At 28.5% G+C, this 15980-nt stretch overlaps 1 protein-coding gene across 1 annotated transcript in view; it reads right to left on the bottom strand.

Annotated features, from left to right (window-relative positions):
* Positions 1 to 14180, bottom strand: part of Fbxl7 (F-box and leucine-rich repeat protein 7) — an 89809-nt gene extending 75629 nt beyond the window's left edge. Inside the window, exon 1 of the mRNA XM_065506373.1 lies at positions 14016 to 14180. The gene's annotated coding sequence lies outside the window, so the exon portion shown is untranslated. The remainder of the gene's footprint in view (positions 1 to 14015) is intronic.
* Between the last annotated feature and the right edge of the window lie 1800 nt (positions 14181 to 15980).

The raw sequence follows: 15980 nt of genomic DNA on the forward strand, positions 1-15980 counted from the left end.
TGTCTGCATATTTTTGCAGCAAAAAAAAAAATAAATAAATAAATGTTTGCATGTCTATAACCAAAGAATGGCATATGAAAATAACAACAACAACAACAATACCACCAACTACAAAAACATTTTTTTTAACAGTGGCAGCACCAGCAACAATGTGAATTGTTGTGAAACCTTTAAAGAGTGAATTCCTTTAAAAGTTTAAAAATGTTGTTGTCTCTTAACACTTTTTTTTTTGTTGGGGAATTTAAATAATATTTGAGACATTAGAACGGATGTGTTAGAGAAAATATTTAAACAGTTGGAAATTTTACACATTCAAAGGTGTATTATTCAACTGATGGCATTATGGAACTTTTTTCATTACAATTATCATATTAATAGTATGTATTATATAATACGAAAATGTACAGGGCTTTTCAATACTAATGACAATCAGTTTCCTTCGTCCTATCATCATTTGGATATTTTATAAACGATCTCATGTACAAATTTCACCGGAAGCCTAAAATGTCGAATATGACAAATTTTCCAACAATTGTACTTAAAATTTAGATTAATTAAATTAGCGTGTTTTTGGTAAAATATTCTTTTTTTTTAAACAATTATTTTTAAATTCCTTTTTTGTAGAAACTAGGATTTTTTGGTAAAAATTTACTTGTTTTTGCTAAAATATAGAATTTTCACGAAAGTTCTGATATTTTAGCCGTTTTTGGGGTTGCGAAAATCCAAGGTTTGAAAGATGTAGTTATTGTGAGATAGTTTCTTATTAATGAATGGTTATTTGAATTTAATAAAAAAACACATAAGATACAGTGAGGCCTCGATTATCCGTGATTCGATTAACCGGCAAAATCAATTATTCGTGAAAGAAAAAGAAAATATTTTTGAATCGATTTACCTTAATTACCTCTATTATCCGGCATTATACATATTTACACGTGTTTAATTTAGAAATTTGAGAAGTGCGGATTGTTAGTGTTAGACATTATAAAAAACAAAGTGATTATGTTATTGGCCTACGAAACCGAACAACTTTAAAGACTGCTGAAGAACTAAAAGTAGATTTTGTAGTATATGAATGGTTCCGGAAGGAACGATTTAAAGGAACTCCATTTTCTGGATTAACAGTGAATGTAAGGCTAAAATATTCCACTCAAAAATAAAGAAAAAAGCGACATAGTATTCACAAACTATATGTATAAAAAACTACTCAAAATTGGTACTCAATTAACCGTTAATATTGATTATCCAGAATGCTCCCGGTCCCGACCATTACGAAAAATCGAGGTCTCACTGTACTGGCTCATAGGTACTTTTTTTTGGAAATATTCCATAACAACTTTGCGTCCATCAATGTACGTATGATTGTAGGCTTTGGCTTCAAATAACTTTATAATAAGAATTCCAATGCTGTTAAATCGCACTATCAAGAAATGTCTCATGAAATAATGAGATTTCAGAATTTTCTCATTAGATATTAATAATACAGTGATATAAAAAAAGAGTGAAATAAGAATACCATTATGCTCTTACATGACAGTAAATTATTTGAATATCAACTGATTTTTAATTTCTCACCGTATTTTTTATTTTTGTCGCACAGTGTAATTCGATTTTATGAATGAGCGTTTTTTGGGAAATTAATGTTTTTTTGAAAAAAGAAAACATGGCTGTGACGAATCATAAATACCCTACATCAAATTATACTTTGAAATAAAAATTTGAAATATTTTGTAAAACTTAAAAATTTTTTTTTTTAATTTTAAAAAAATTTATTTTTTTAAATTAGGGAAAAAAATTTTATGACAAAAACATATTTTTTAATTTCTTTTTCAAAATTTGTTTTGATAAAAAAAAATTTCGGGTTAAAACATATTTTTCCCGATTTTGGTCTTTCCATTGTTGGTCTGAATTACTGTGGCATTATATACGTCGTTGCAAAGATATCCATATTGTCTATATTAATGACTTAGTAATAAAGATATAGATCAAAAATCCAGGTTGTCCTGTTTTTTCCTTATATCTCAGACATTTGTTGGCCGATTTTCTCGACCGAACCGGGTCTATAGCGGATATATTGATGTATCCATCATGAGTGAAAGTTATTTGGGGGACATGTGGACTCTACTCTCTATAACGATCCAGAATATACATATATACTATGAATGGTTGAAAATAAAAAATGTAAAAATTACAAACTGAATAACAAACTTATATATCAAGGTCAACATTTGTGGGGGTGGGGAAATTAAAATTTGTTTTACATTTTACTTTTTTCTCCTTTTTTATATGAAAACTTTTCGGTTTTAAGGTGGGGAATTCCTATTTCACATGGATTGGCGCCTGCCCTTGACATATACATCTTATTTATTGCAATATCAGACTTTTTTGTAAATTTTTTGTGTAATTAGCGATTTTTTTTTAAATTTTTTTTGGAAAATTTTTAAATTAATGGTTTTTGTAAACTAGCGATTTGTTTTTTGTTAAATTAGCTATTTAAATTAACGATTTCTTATATTTTTTTTTGCAAAATTTGAGCCTTAAATAATTTTTTTTCTGTAAAATAAGCAATAATTTTTTGTGTTTCAAAATTAGTAGTTAGCAATTAGCTGATAAATTGAAATCTTTGTAAAATCGTTGATTTTTTTGTAAAATAACCTATTTATTTTTCTTCGAATAACCGATTTATTATTAAATTGCATTTTTATGCAAAATTGCTTTTTTATATTTTTAATTTGGTAATTTTTTATTAAATTGATGATTTTTGTAAAATTCGTTTTTTTTTGTGAAACAACATTTTTTTTGGGAAATAACCCAGGAACAATTTAGTGAATGTTTTTGGCGAAATTTTAAAATTTGTATTTTTAATGTAAAATTAGATATTTTTAAATTGGCGCTTTTGTGAAGTAAGCGATTTATTATGAAATTGTATTTTTTTGTCAAAATTTGATTTTTTTTTAAATAGCGAATTTTAATTGGCTATTTTATATTAAACTAGTTGACCGCAACGGCTTCGCCCGGTAGGTAAATGTTAGTTCGTCAAGTTTCTCCAATCCTGGCTGTTCTTATTTATTTGCAAATAAAATATCTAAATTTGTACTGCATACTTTAGGGGCTTTTTTATTACAGTTGACTGGACTCAAAAAGCCGGTTGTAGCCGTAATTTGTTAATTTTTTTTTCTTTTACAAACCATCTCCTGAAAATTTCGAATCGAATAAAAAAATAATCAGCCAAATCGCTCCAGCCGTTCTCACATCATGCCATTGTCCATGTATGTAATGGCATGATGTGAGAACGGCTGGAGCGATTTGGCTGATTATTTTTTTCATTTCATTTTTATATATAAGTAGATTAGGGATTTTTTGTAAAATATGATTTTTTTTTTGGTGAAATTAATATTTTTGATTAAAAACTAGAAATTTTCTTCAAAAATTAGGGATTTGTTAAAGGTGCGTTTTTTTGAAACAATATTTTTATTTTAAAAGAATAAGAAAAATTAAAAGAAAATAGCGATAATTTTGATGATTAACAGAAAAAATGCGCTTCATCTCTTAATATTTAATATTAATATTTAAATATTGCTCAGCAATGAAAACTTCTTGTTCTCTCGTGCAATGTTCCATTTATACTAACCTGAAACTGTCAGCTGTCAAACTGTTTTTTTTTTTGGCACGAAAGGTTGCAAATTCAAATCTAGCGGGAATTTTAGGGCACTTTTTTCATTATAAAATCATTAAATTATTTTTCTTTAAAAAAAGCACAAGCTGCTTTTCACTTGTCTGGCGGGAAGTGAACCCGCAAACCAGCTCAATTTCGTATTGGAGCACCTTAAATGATTTTGGATATAATTTTAGATTTTCAGTTTTTTTAGAAATGTGCAAAAACTGAAAACGGAATAAAACTGTGAAGGGTGTGAAATTTTGTTTATAATATTTTATTTTCTATCAAAAAAACACTATTTTTCTAATGAAATCATTTAGCGTTCAATGAATCAATTCCTTTTCAAATCTGCTGCTAACAATTTAATGTATATGTGAAAATATCTGTCTATGTGTGAATGCAATGTAAAGTTGCGCGGCATTTTATGGTTTAACTTTGTAAAACGAAGTGTCAATTTCATTTAGCGCCCGTTTGAAATATTTTTTTTCGCTCTCTCTCATAGTTGTTGCTTTATTTTTGCAGTTGTCTGTTATTCAAGCAGCAGTTACAAAAAATAAAAATAAAGAAACTGCATAAAGAAATAAAATAAATATGAGTTTTAATGTAAAGCTTTTCTAAATAATGAAAGAAAAAAAAATACAAAATAAATTCATTTAAGGTTTCTAACATTGGCGTCATCTGGCGTTAGCTAATTGCAAAATTAACTCAGTGGGCGTGTATGACGTGCTTTTGATTTTGAACAAACATGATTTCAATGAAATGAAAATAAAATAAAACCTCAAAATTTGTATAAGAAGCAGGACAGCAACCACACCACCGTCAACAATTCAATCAAGTACAAAAGTTGAAGTTTAAACAATATCTATCTATATAAATGTATAAAACTGTTTAAATACACCAACAAACTTTCAATTTTTATTAGAGTTTTGTTTTTGCATGATCAAACAAAATGTATACAAAGTTTTTATTGTTTTTCTTTTCGTGTATCTCAATTTTCTTATAAGATCTTTGTTAGAGATAATCTTATATGATTTTGTTTTTTGTAAGCATTTTGTGTGGGTTGGCTACTGTTTTGTTCTACATTTTTATTATTGTTATAAATGTTTTTGTTTTTTTGGTTTTTGTTGCATTTTTATTGCCATAAATCATAAGTTGCTAACCTTAGTTTTAGCTCATATTTCAAAGTTAATTTTAACATCAATCTTAATGCCATGATGTATAGATCAAATATTTTTTCCATTATTATTTTATTTTTTTTGTTCGATTTTATTTATTATCATGTTTACTACATGCAAAACCTTTATTGCAAAAATATGCAAAACGAAAGATTTAAAACACATACGTAGTACATACTGGAGTGCAGTTTTTAAAACTGAGAGTGAAATCATTTTTGTCATAAACTCTACTCATGGTAATCAAAAATTATACTTTCAAAAATTTGAAGTTTAATTAATATTTTTCATGACTCGCCAATATTATTTGTTTATGATCACCTTTACAGAGTGATTGATTTGCTGATTTTGATGGAACTTTAGTAGAAAAGGTCAAAGACTTTATTATTTTGAAATTGGAAAAAAGACTCAGCAGAATTTTTGTTTATAAAAGTCAGAGCTGTAAATGTATCATTCATTTTTGAATTAATTCGCGAATCATTCATTTACTGAATTAGCAAAATTTTTAATTAATTCATTTCACAAAAAAAAAAAAAATTAATTGAATGAAATTTGAGTAAATTCAAATAAATTAAAATTTTAGTCAATTCAGATGAATTTAAATTCGTTTCCAATTCAAATGAATTTGTCAAAGTGAATTGCAATTCATTTCCAATACACCTGGATTGAATTGATTTTGTAAGAAAATCTACAGTAAGCAACACTGTCGTTTTGTGTGGCATATTTTTGAATCTAATTTTGATATAAATTTTAGTTTTAGAAACTCAATGAATATGTAATCTATATATGTATATAAAAGAGTAACGTTACTGACTGACTGACTGACTGAAGCTAGAATCATGAAATTTTATCTGTGGGTTCCTCCCTACCCAAAACGATCCACTAAGAAGGGATTTTTGGAAATTCGAACGTTTAGTGGGTAAAAAAAGGTAAATTCGGTAACCTTATATCTTCAAAACTAATAAAGATACAAAAAAACTTAAAATTGCATGTTACTCCATTTAAAAAATAAGCTGACAGGTGTTTCGTACTTTTTCGAAATTCGAACCTTTTAGGGGAGAAAACGAGTAAAACTGTATTTTGGTACTTTTTTGGCACCCTATGTATCTTTTAAACCAATAAACATAGAAACAAAATTTAAATCGTATTCTTTACTTATCAAAAAATAAAAAATACAAGTTTGGTACTTTTTGGAAATTCGAACCCTTAAGGGATAAAAATTGTGTTTATTTTTGGTACTTTTTCATAAAATATGTTTTTCTATAATTTGACATAGACATACTAATATTTTACTATAACCTCCCACCACGATACAGAAATTTTTTTTAATAAAATTTTACCACCGCAATGGAGATAAAAAAAGGTACCAAAAAGGGGATAAAATCGGGAAAATACATTTTATTGCAAATTATTAAGACAATTTTGATAATTTTTGTAACATTGGTTCCTGGATTCATAGAAACATTAACTAACAGGTTGTTATTTGGAACTCGAGTGCCGTGGTGTATATTGAGAAAAATCCGGGTAAACAGTTTGGTACTTTTTTAAAAACATATTTATTCTTGGACACATTAACACAGATTTTAATCGTTGGAGACATGTCTGTAGCATAAACAATTTTTGCAAAATGGAATATTTTTAAATTTCAAACTTGTGGGATGTTCAAGGAGGAAAAGGGAAATTGGCACTTTTCTCCTAATGGTACATTTTTAATATTTTAAATTATTTCACTTATCGACATTAAAGTTAGCTGATATGTACCTGAGTGAAGTTAGTGTTAGGAATAGGGGATAATATTTAGGTACCAAAATGTGAGAACTGAACTATAGGTACTTTTTTATTCTTCTAATGGTACGTTTTTGAAATTTCTATAACAATGGACTTAGAAATATGAAATTAAGCATATATGGTCCTAAATGAGTGAGAATTCCAGTGGGAGACTTTTTGGTACTTTTTCTTTATTCGAATGGTACTATTTGTAATTTCATCACCAATGAACCTAGAAACATGAAAAATAGCTTACATGAGCTCGAGTGGGTGGGAATCCACAAGGGGCTTTCTATAATAATGGACCCATTTTCTATAATAATGGACCCATAAATATGAAATTAGACATTTACAATTAGATTCACAATGGGAGACTTAATAGTACTATTTCTTTCATCTAATTGGTGTGGCGAAGCGCACCGGATCAGCTAGTATGTAATAAAATCTTTTTTTTATTAACGAAACTCAATGAAATTTGTAACGTTTTTTATGTTTGTGATTCTAAATAACAAGGTTTACAAAAACTTGTCAAAAGGTGAAAGGCAATCCCGAAATTCCTAAAAATTGGAGCGAAAATCTCAAAAATGGTATTTTTTAAAATTTTGCCTACATTTTTTTTGGGGCTGGGAAAATACTTTGGCGATAAACAGGGAACATATCAAGGTTTCCAAAGCTGTTTTTTGTTTTCTGTTACCGGTTTTGGGATTTTAGAACATGTGGCCCAAAGTTGAATTTTTGATAAAAATAGGTCAAATTTCGAAGTGCGTGGGGGCGACATATTCTAAGAATAGGACATATTATTTATATTAAAACGTTCTCCGTAAATATCTTTCAGAAAAACGTAAAATTGTTATATATTCTTAAAGAAAGTTTTATTTTAATTAAAAAAGAGTTAAGTCACTTTTTCGCCCAAAAAACAGCAAAAATCAACTATTTTTTTGAATATTTAAATTGAAAATCGATTATTTTTGGACCTATAATCGATATTGCTCTGAAATCGTTTGTATGTTATTCGTAATTTAGTTGCCTAACTAATAAAAAAATTCGTGTGCATTCGGTACAAAAGTGCAACCCACATTTTTAAAAAAGCGGACCAAGGTATGGCAAAATTTTAAAATTTAAATTTTGAAATGCCTATCACTCGAAAAGTATAAGAGATAAATAGCACACGCATGCATGTTTTTTCAAGACATAGCCGAGCGCTTTCCAAAACTATAAAAATCTTTGAAATTGGATAGGAAACAAAAAAATTTCACGTGTTTAAAAATTTTACATGTCGAAGGTATCCTACTTTGAGCCACCATAGCGCCGCCCCTGTATCATTTGTATGGCCCATTTTGGCTACGCCCACGTTAAATTTTATCCCGATCGGACCAGCCGTTTAGAAATTTTGATTCTGCCCCACTTTGTACTGGAATTGTCAGGTAGCGGCAGAATAGGAATTAAATTATTAGGAATCGGCGAAAATCCCATCAAAATAGGAAAATTTTGTTTATTTGCTATATTTTTTGTTTAAATAATCTCATATTTGTGTATTGTGGAAATTTTTTTTTTTAAATTTTTCAATCGAATTTTAAAGATTCTAGCAACTTTGCCATAAAATTTTTGCTGTTTGTTCTTGTTTGGTAGAAGAAATTTCCATTTTCATTCCCCCTAGATCTGCTCTTGAATTTGATTGATTGCAACATCATTGTTCTAATTCATTTGCATGAATTCAAAATCATTTCAATTCAAACGAATTGGAAATGAATTGCAATACACTTTAACAAATTCATTTGAATTGGAAACGAATTGCAATTCATTTCAATTGGAAACGAATTGCAACTCATTTCTACAAATTCATTTGAATTCATCTTTTCTGTTGTGAAAAGGATTAATTCAAAATTTTGCTAATTCGTAACGATTTAAAATCAAACTAGTAAGAGAGCTATATTCGGCTGTGCCGAATCTTATATACCCTTCACCAAATTATAATTTAAAATAATTTTTTCTAAATATTTTTAGGTAAATTTTTTTCTTTCGAAACTATTTTTTAAATTTTTTTAAATAGTTTTTTTTCCAAATTTTCTTTAAATTTAAATTTAATTTTTTTTTTTTTGGAAAATAATTTAAATTAAAAAATTTGTTCGATGAAAAAAAATCCGGGTTAAAAAATATTTTTTCCCGATTATGAACCATTGTAGGACCTACTTACTATAGCCTTATATACATCGTTGCAGTGGACTTTGAAATATCTGTCATTACATATCAATATTGTCTATATTTATGACTTAGTAATCCAGATATACATAAATAATAGGCCAAAAATCGTGGTTGTCCCGATTTCTTCTTTATATCTCAGCCATTTGTGGGCCGATTTTATCCCAACGAGCCGGTAGAATTCTCGATATATTGATGTATTAATCATGTATGTAAGTTATTTGCGGGCTACGGAAAGTTGATTTAAATATGCAGATGGACATGGCTATATCGACTTTGCTATCTATAACGATCCAGAATATATATACTTTGTGGGGTCGCAAATGAAAAATGTAGAAATTGCAAACGGTGAAGGATATAAAAAGAATGATTCATTTACAGCTCTGATAAAATACAACAATTCAAATTTAAAGAAGTGTTCAAATATGTATATTTTAATGCATCACCATTAAAATGATGGGTGCCAGATTAAAATTAACCACACAATACTCTAGGTTAAATAAATTTTAAATTAATTATACATACTTCTACTGTAAAATTTATTTTATTTTACTGCAAAAGGTACTCAGTCTTGAGTAATGCTTAATTAAGCAGCAGTATTAAATTAAAACTGAAAACTTAAGACTTTTAACACAGACATGATTTGTAATTGAATAACAATTAATCGATCACTGTTAATTGCACTCTTTTTTTTTTAGCAAAATAATAGAAGTTTCAACAGGAATTTAAAACCTTGACTGATCTGGTAATTGAAAGTGACAAATTGAAGGAATTTCATTGAAGTAAATTGACATATAAGGTATTTTTTTTATATAGAAAATGCTAATTGAATGTTATATGTGACATATGTGAGGTAACGTTGATCATATAATTAATTTTACGGATTATGAAGGCTTATCAAGGGATAGATGTCTGCTAAATCAGTATTGATATAATATTATGCAAAGATATTTATTATAATTATACATACATATACACAAAATAGGCTGACAACTTGCCTATCAAATCTGGTTTAGGATTTTTACCAAACTTTTACTAATCATAACTTCGCTAATTTGAAAAAATCCAACAAGAATGCTGCGCCAGATCTTATGTACCCATCACCAATATTATACGGTTACGGATTTTTTGCATTTTTGGTTTCTGTATATTGCTGGATATATGCATTTAAATGTTATTGACTCAAAATATGTATAGTGATAAGTCCAAACCAAGTTTTGCATATATTTTGATTCAAAACTTTTTAACGAATCGAACCCTTTAGGGCAGAAAATGGGTAAAAACTATGATTTGGTACTTTTTTTTGCACCCTTACACCAATAAAAATATAAATTTAAAATCGCAGTATCAAAAAATACCAAATATGAATTTGGTACTTTTTTAAAAATTCGAAGGGGTAAAAAATGTACTTATTTTTGGTACTTTTTTATAAAATAAGTTTTTCAATAAATTGTCATAGACATGTTAAGAGCTGCCACTATGTTACTAAAATTTATTTGAATAACATTTGTATCATATCAATTTGTTCAAAAAAGTACCAAAAAGGAGTAAAACCGATGAAAATACATTTTATCCGAAATTATGAATAGAATTTTAATACAATTTTAAAGATTGGTTCCTGCAGTCATACAAAAATTAACTAACGTGTTCTTATTTGGAACTCGAATTGCTAGATTAGGCCAAATCCTGGGAAAACAGTTTGGTACTTTTTTAAAACAAATGGTTTCTTTGGGAAAATTAATACAGACTTGAGAGGAGGACCTAATCGATTTTTCTACTACAATGAACCAATAAACATGAAATTGGGAATATGTTATCATGAGTGAATCAGAATTCACCAAAGGAGACTTAATAGTAATTTTTCTTTGTTCTATTGGTACTTTTTTAATTCTGTATAATAACAAAATCGTTCTTTTTCCATTTGGTCCACTAAATACCGACTTATAGACACGTTTATGATTCAATTAATTAATAAAGTGATGGTTTGAATAAAGATTCCATTCATTTTCCATTTGGACCACCATTTGTCGAACCGCCTATAGGTTTATGTTTCAGTTTATTTTTGTTTTACTACGACTGAGCCCGATGTGCACCGGGTTAACTATAATATTTATAAGGTTTCCCTTAAAAATCTAAAATATTGAAAAATTTGTTTTTCACGGTTTAAGGATTAACGTTGCACAGTGGTATAAAAAAAGACAGAGGGAAATAAATCAGTAACTTCTAAACGTTTAGTCCGATTTATGTGAAATTTCACATGCACAAAGAAGAAGAGCTGTTGAGTTTAAGTTTTGAATTTGGACCTCATGGACCCACTAGAGGACAAGTAGAATCTACTCGTCGAGCACTAAAAAACACCTCCAACACCTCCATAGCAATTATCTCTTATAGCTTAGGAGATATTCGCATTTGATAATTAAGTTTTCAACATTTTTGCCAGCCCTACTCCAGTTCTTTGATAACAGCGGATCTAAATATTTCCCGATTTTCTCCAGTTTTCCTATATTGAACTAACAACATAAGTTTGTATCAAATAGAAAAAGAATTATTTAAAAATAATGACTAATTCCAAATTTATATGCATTTGAATTAAAAAAAATTTAAAAAGGCGATTTTTAGAAAAAATAACTTTTTTTCTTTTTAAGTTATTGCAAAAAATGTCTAATGTACTATATAATGTATAGGAATTTATACCTTTTAAAAGCTAAGTTTTCATAAAATATTTTAAATGAAAAAAAATTAAAAATGGTTGTTACCGAGGGGACCAGGTCCATTAAAAAAACGCCTATTTTTTATAGGATATGGATATTATAGCCAAAAAAAAAACTAAAAATTCCAATTTTTTAAATTTTTCAACACTTTTTTGGCAATTGCGGGATAGTTGATAATAAATTTCAAAATTCCTTTTTACTTTTCCATTTTAAATAGAAAAATCTACATAACTGTGAAATTCCATTAAAAACTATTCACAAATAAAAATTTAATTTCAATTCGAAAAAATTGTAACTATACATAAATTTAATAAAAAACATTTATTGTCATATTTTTCAATAATGTATTCTATGAATTTTTAATTGTCAAAAGTTATAAATTTTTTTGGAGAAATAGACAAATAGGTTGAACGAAATTTTGTAATTTTATGTATGTATAAATTACAAAATAATCAAAAAAACCTTCTCCTGTAAATTTGTGTTTTGTCGCTTACGATATATTTGGCGCTAAGGGCTCGATATACATATTTTATAAAATGTTTAAAATTTGCTTAACAAAAATTTAAAAAAAAATAAATTCATAATTTTATACAATTTAACGTTAAATCACAGACTTTTGACATAATGAGAAAAGTCATACAAATTTAGCAGTTGTTTGGTAAATTCAGCAGATTAAAATCATTTTCCTTTTTATATTTATCGCTCAATTTTTCAATCCCTTTGCAACACATCGCAATATTTATTGCAGACCTAATAAGATTCTAAGATGATCTAGCTATGTCCGTCCGTCTGTCTATCGAAAACACTATAGTGCCCTAACGAAAAGAAATTCTTTAGGCTGAAATTCGACAAATACTGTATCTTTGCAAGGTTTGTTTGGTATTGAAAATGGGCAATATCGGACCATGATTTAACCTAGCCCCCATACAAATATCACCCCGGAATACTGTTTGAACTGTCATAAGTAAACTGAAATTAAACTGTAAAGTATGTCGAAAATCAAGCAACATTTGTCCCTAGTCCTCATACAAGGCCCCTCTTTCTACTAACATTTGTGAATATCGGTTCATAATTGGCTCTAAACCTATAACTAAAATTTTTATACCCTACACCACCATAGTGGGGAGGGTATAATGCGTTTGTGCAGATGTTTGTAACACCCACCTTACAGTATACCGATCGACTTAGAATCGCTTTCTGAGTCGATTAAACAATGTCCGTCCGTCTGTCTGGCAGGCTGGCTGGTCGGCTATGTAAACCTTGTGCTCAGAGTACAGGTCGCAATTTTGAAGATATTTCGATAAAATTTGGTACATATTATTTTTTCGTCCCAAGGATGAAGTCTATTGAAACTGGCTGAAATCTGTCCATTATTTCACCTAGCCCCCATACAAATGTCCTTCCGAAATTGGACTTTATCGGTCATAAATGTTGAATTTATAAATGTATCTCCACAAATTGCGCTCCAAATAAGTTTTATGTATACAGAATTCATGTCACAAAATTTTGTTATGATCGGTCCATAATTAGTCATAGCTCCCATATAGACCAGCTTCCGAAAATCACTTTAACGTGCATAAATCGCTTAAAAATGATGGTATACTCACAAAATTCAACATAGTTAACTTTTATATAGACATAAATCACACTACCTAATTGGTGCTCGGTCCATAATTAGTCATAGCCCTCATATAAAGCCCACTTCCGAAAATCACTCAAAAATATAAATTATTGAAATTTTGAAAGAAAAATGTGTTTGCTCTTTAACTTAGTGTAGGGTATTAGATGGTCGGGCTTGACCGACTATACTTTCTTACTTGTTTTTATTGTAAATAAATAAAAAATACCTACATATTGATGGTGGGTATTACTTTTTTAAATTTGTCTATTTTCTAGCTAGTTTTCATTCTATTTTGACGATATTTTTTGGAATAAAGTTGAGAATCTTAAACTTCGCTTTATCTATATTTCGATCAGAATACAAAAATAATAGCATTTTAGATCATATCATATTCAGAAATCATTTAACCAGTTCGTGTTGGGATTAGTGCAATATTGGTCATTCGTAAATTAATCTAATTCAAAGCTGACATCAATTCTTAGTTTTAGTAAATTGTGAAATCAGTTTGCTTACCGAGAAGATTTAAAGAGAGTTAAAATTGAGAATTTTACAATAAATGGATAAATCTGTTTCTACTTTATTTAAGAAAATTCGTACCTTTGACACAACTATATTACTAAAACTTAAGCGTTGCAAAATAATAATACTTTATTAACATATTGGTGAATAAATAATTACTGTGACTATAATATTGTTAAAAAACTGTTGAATAGTTACAGTAACCATGTACAACTATATTTTTTCTTAACTTTACCATATTATGGTTACCACAATCATATAAATAATTACTGTGACTATAATATTTTTAAAAATCTTGTAAAAATTATGAAATTGTGCAACCATATTTTTTAAATTATATTAGTTTAAAATTTTAAATTCTTACTTACATTTACATAATGCAGCAGCTACAGCAAATAAAGAAAATCCATGTAATCCCTTTGAAAAAAAAACGTTTAACTTTTAAACAATAGTTAGCCACGTATGTTTTGTTACCAAAAATTATAACTTATTTTGTTGATGAACAAATATTTGTTTCACTAAATTATTTTGAAGTTGATTTTCACTTTAAATCTATAAAGAAAAGAAGAAAAAAACAAAAGTTATTAATTACACTTTAATAAACAATAAAAACAATAATAATAAAGGAAAAATAAAAGACAATGCAATAAAACCCTAAATATAGTTAAAGCTATAAATTATTGCAATAATAACTCTTACATAAAAATTAATTTTTTGGTATTTTCTTTGCACCTTCGTTTGCAGGCATGAAATTGCATTGACTTAAACTGAGTTGCGATATTGTTATTAATGTTGTAGTTTTTGTTTTTTATTTTTGGTTTTTTTATTATTATTGTTGTTGTTTTAGTTGTTTTGGCTTATTTAAACAACTATAACAAGAGCGATTGTTGTAGTTATTGTTGTCTTTGCATTTATTTTATTAACTGGTTTGTATTTATTTAAAATGTTGCTGCTTTTTTTTTCTTCTTGCAACTCTTTGGCATGCTTTTGTAAACAAAAATACAACAACAACACAACAACAACAACAAAAAAATGGAATAAAAAACGAAGAAAAAATCTTTACGACAAAAGCTCTTTTGTTGTAAACGTAAAACTAAAATGCAGACAACTGCAACAAAACCAACAACAACAACTACTCTTACCACATTCCACAGGCCTTTTTGTTGCACACAGCCAGCCAAGCCAGCACACAAACTGCACTAAACTGACGACCAGGCCAATAACAACAACTAAATACACTCTATATTAACAATAAAAACAACAACAGTAACAGCAAACAAAAAATGCAAAAAGCTGGCAACTAAAAGTAACCAAAACTGCACGTTCGCTAGATGAGTGTGCAACTGTGTGTTTGTTGCTGTATTTGCCACGGTTTTAAGAAAAACTCCATAAACCAACAAAACCCAGAAAAAAACGTAAAGATACTTAATGCAACAGCATGAGTATGTAGCACGTTTTTTGTAAGTTCTCTGTTTCTTCTTTCTTTCAAAATACATACACTATATAAATTTGTGGCACGCAATTTTTTTTTTGGTTTATTTCTGTTGAGAAAATATCGGAAACAATTTCCAGTTATACGAAGAGGGGTTGTTAAAAATGGCACTTAAATTGGTACTTTTGGGATATTTTCAAACTATTCTTTGTAGAAATGTTAAATTTGAGGTGGTGGCCTGAATATAACCCTCCTTAGCCTTACATCTTATGTATTCTAGTTTCAATATATTTTCCTTCTTTTAAACACATAATAATGAAACCAAAAATTGTCCTTGAAAAAAAGAATCTAAAAGATGGTATCATTTTCTAAATTATAAGTCATTGTGTGGTTAATAACACACACGAGAATCAGATTGGAACTGTGATCGAGATTTAGTTAAAATATCGTATTATCTTGATTGCTTTGATGGCCGCTGTAGTTTGTGCCTTATTCGCATAGACCTTAAGGAAACCTCACAAGAAAAAGTATAACGAGGTCAAATCGCACGATCATACCCATTCATCCATAATTGGGACACATCTCTGCAGAAGATTTTTAAATGAAAATGATGGTAAGTTTCCAACTGCTCTAGGGCCCATACAATTTCATCATTTGCTGGTGTTGTTGAACACTTTATCCATCCATGGTGATTTTTACTTAAAATTAAAAGCAATGTTTCTCTGCCATACGCACAATTCAAAAAGGTAGAAATACTGGTAGTAGAACCAAAAAGTATATATATTCTGGGTTCTAATAAGATTCTAAGGCGATCTTGCTATGTATTGAAAACACGAAACGATCCATGATTTCATCTAGCCCCCATACAAATGTCCCCCAGGAATACTGTACGTCTTAAAAA

The sequence above is a fragment of the Calliphora vicina genome, chromosome 1, assembly GCF_958450345.1.
Source record: "Calliphora vicina chromosome 1, idCalVici1.1, whole genome shotgun sequence".
Lineage (NCBI taxonomy): Eukaryota > Metazoa > Arthropoda > Insecta > Diptera > Calliphoridae > Calliphora > Calliphora vicina.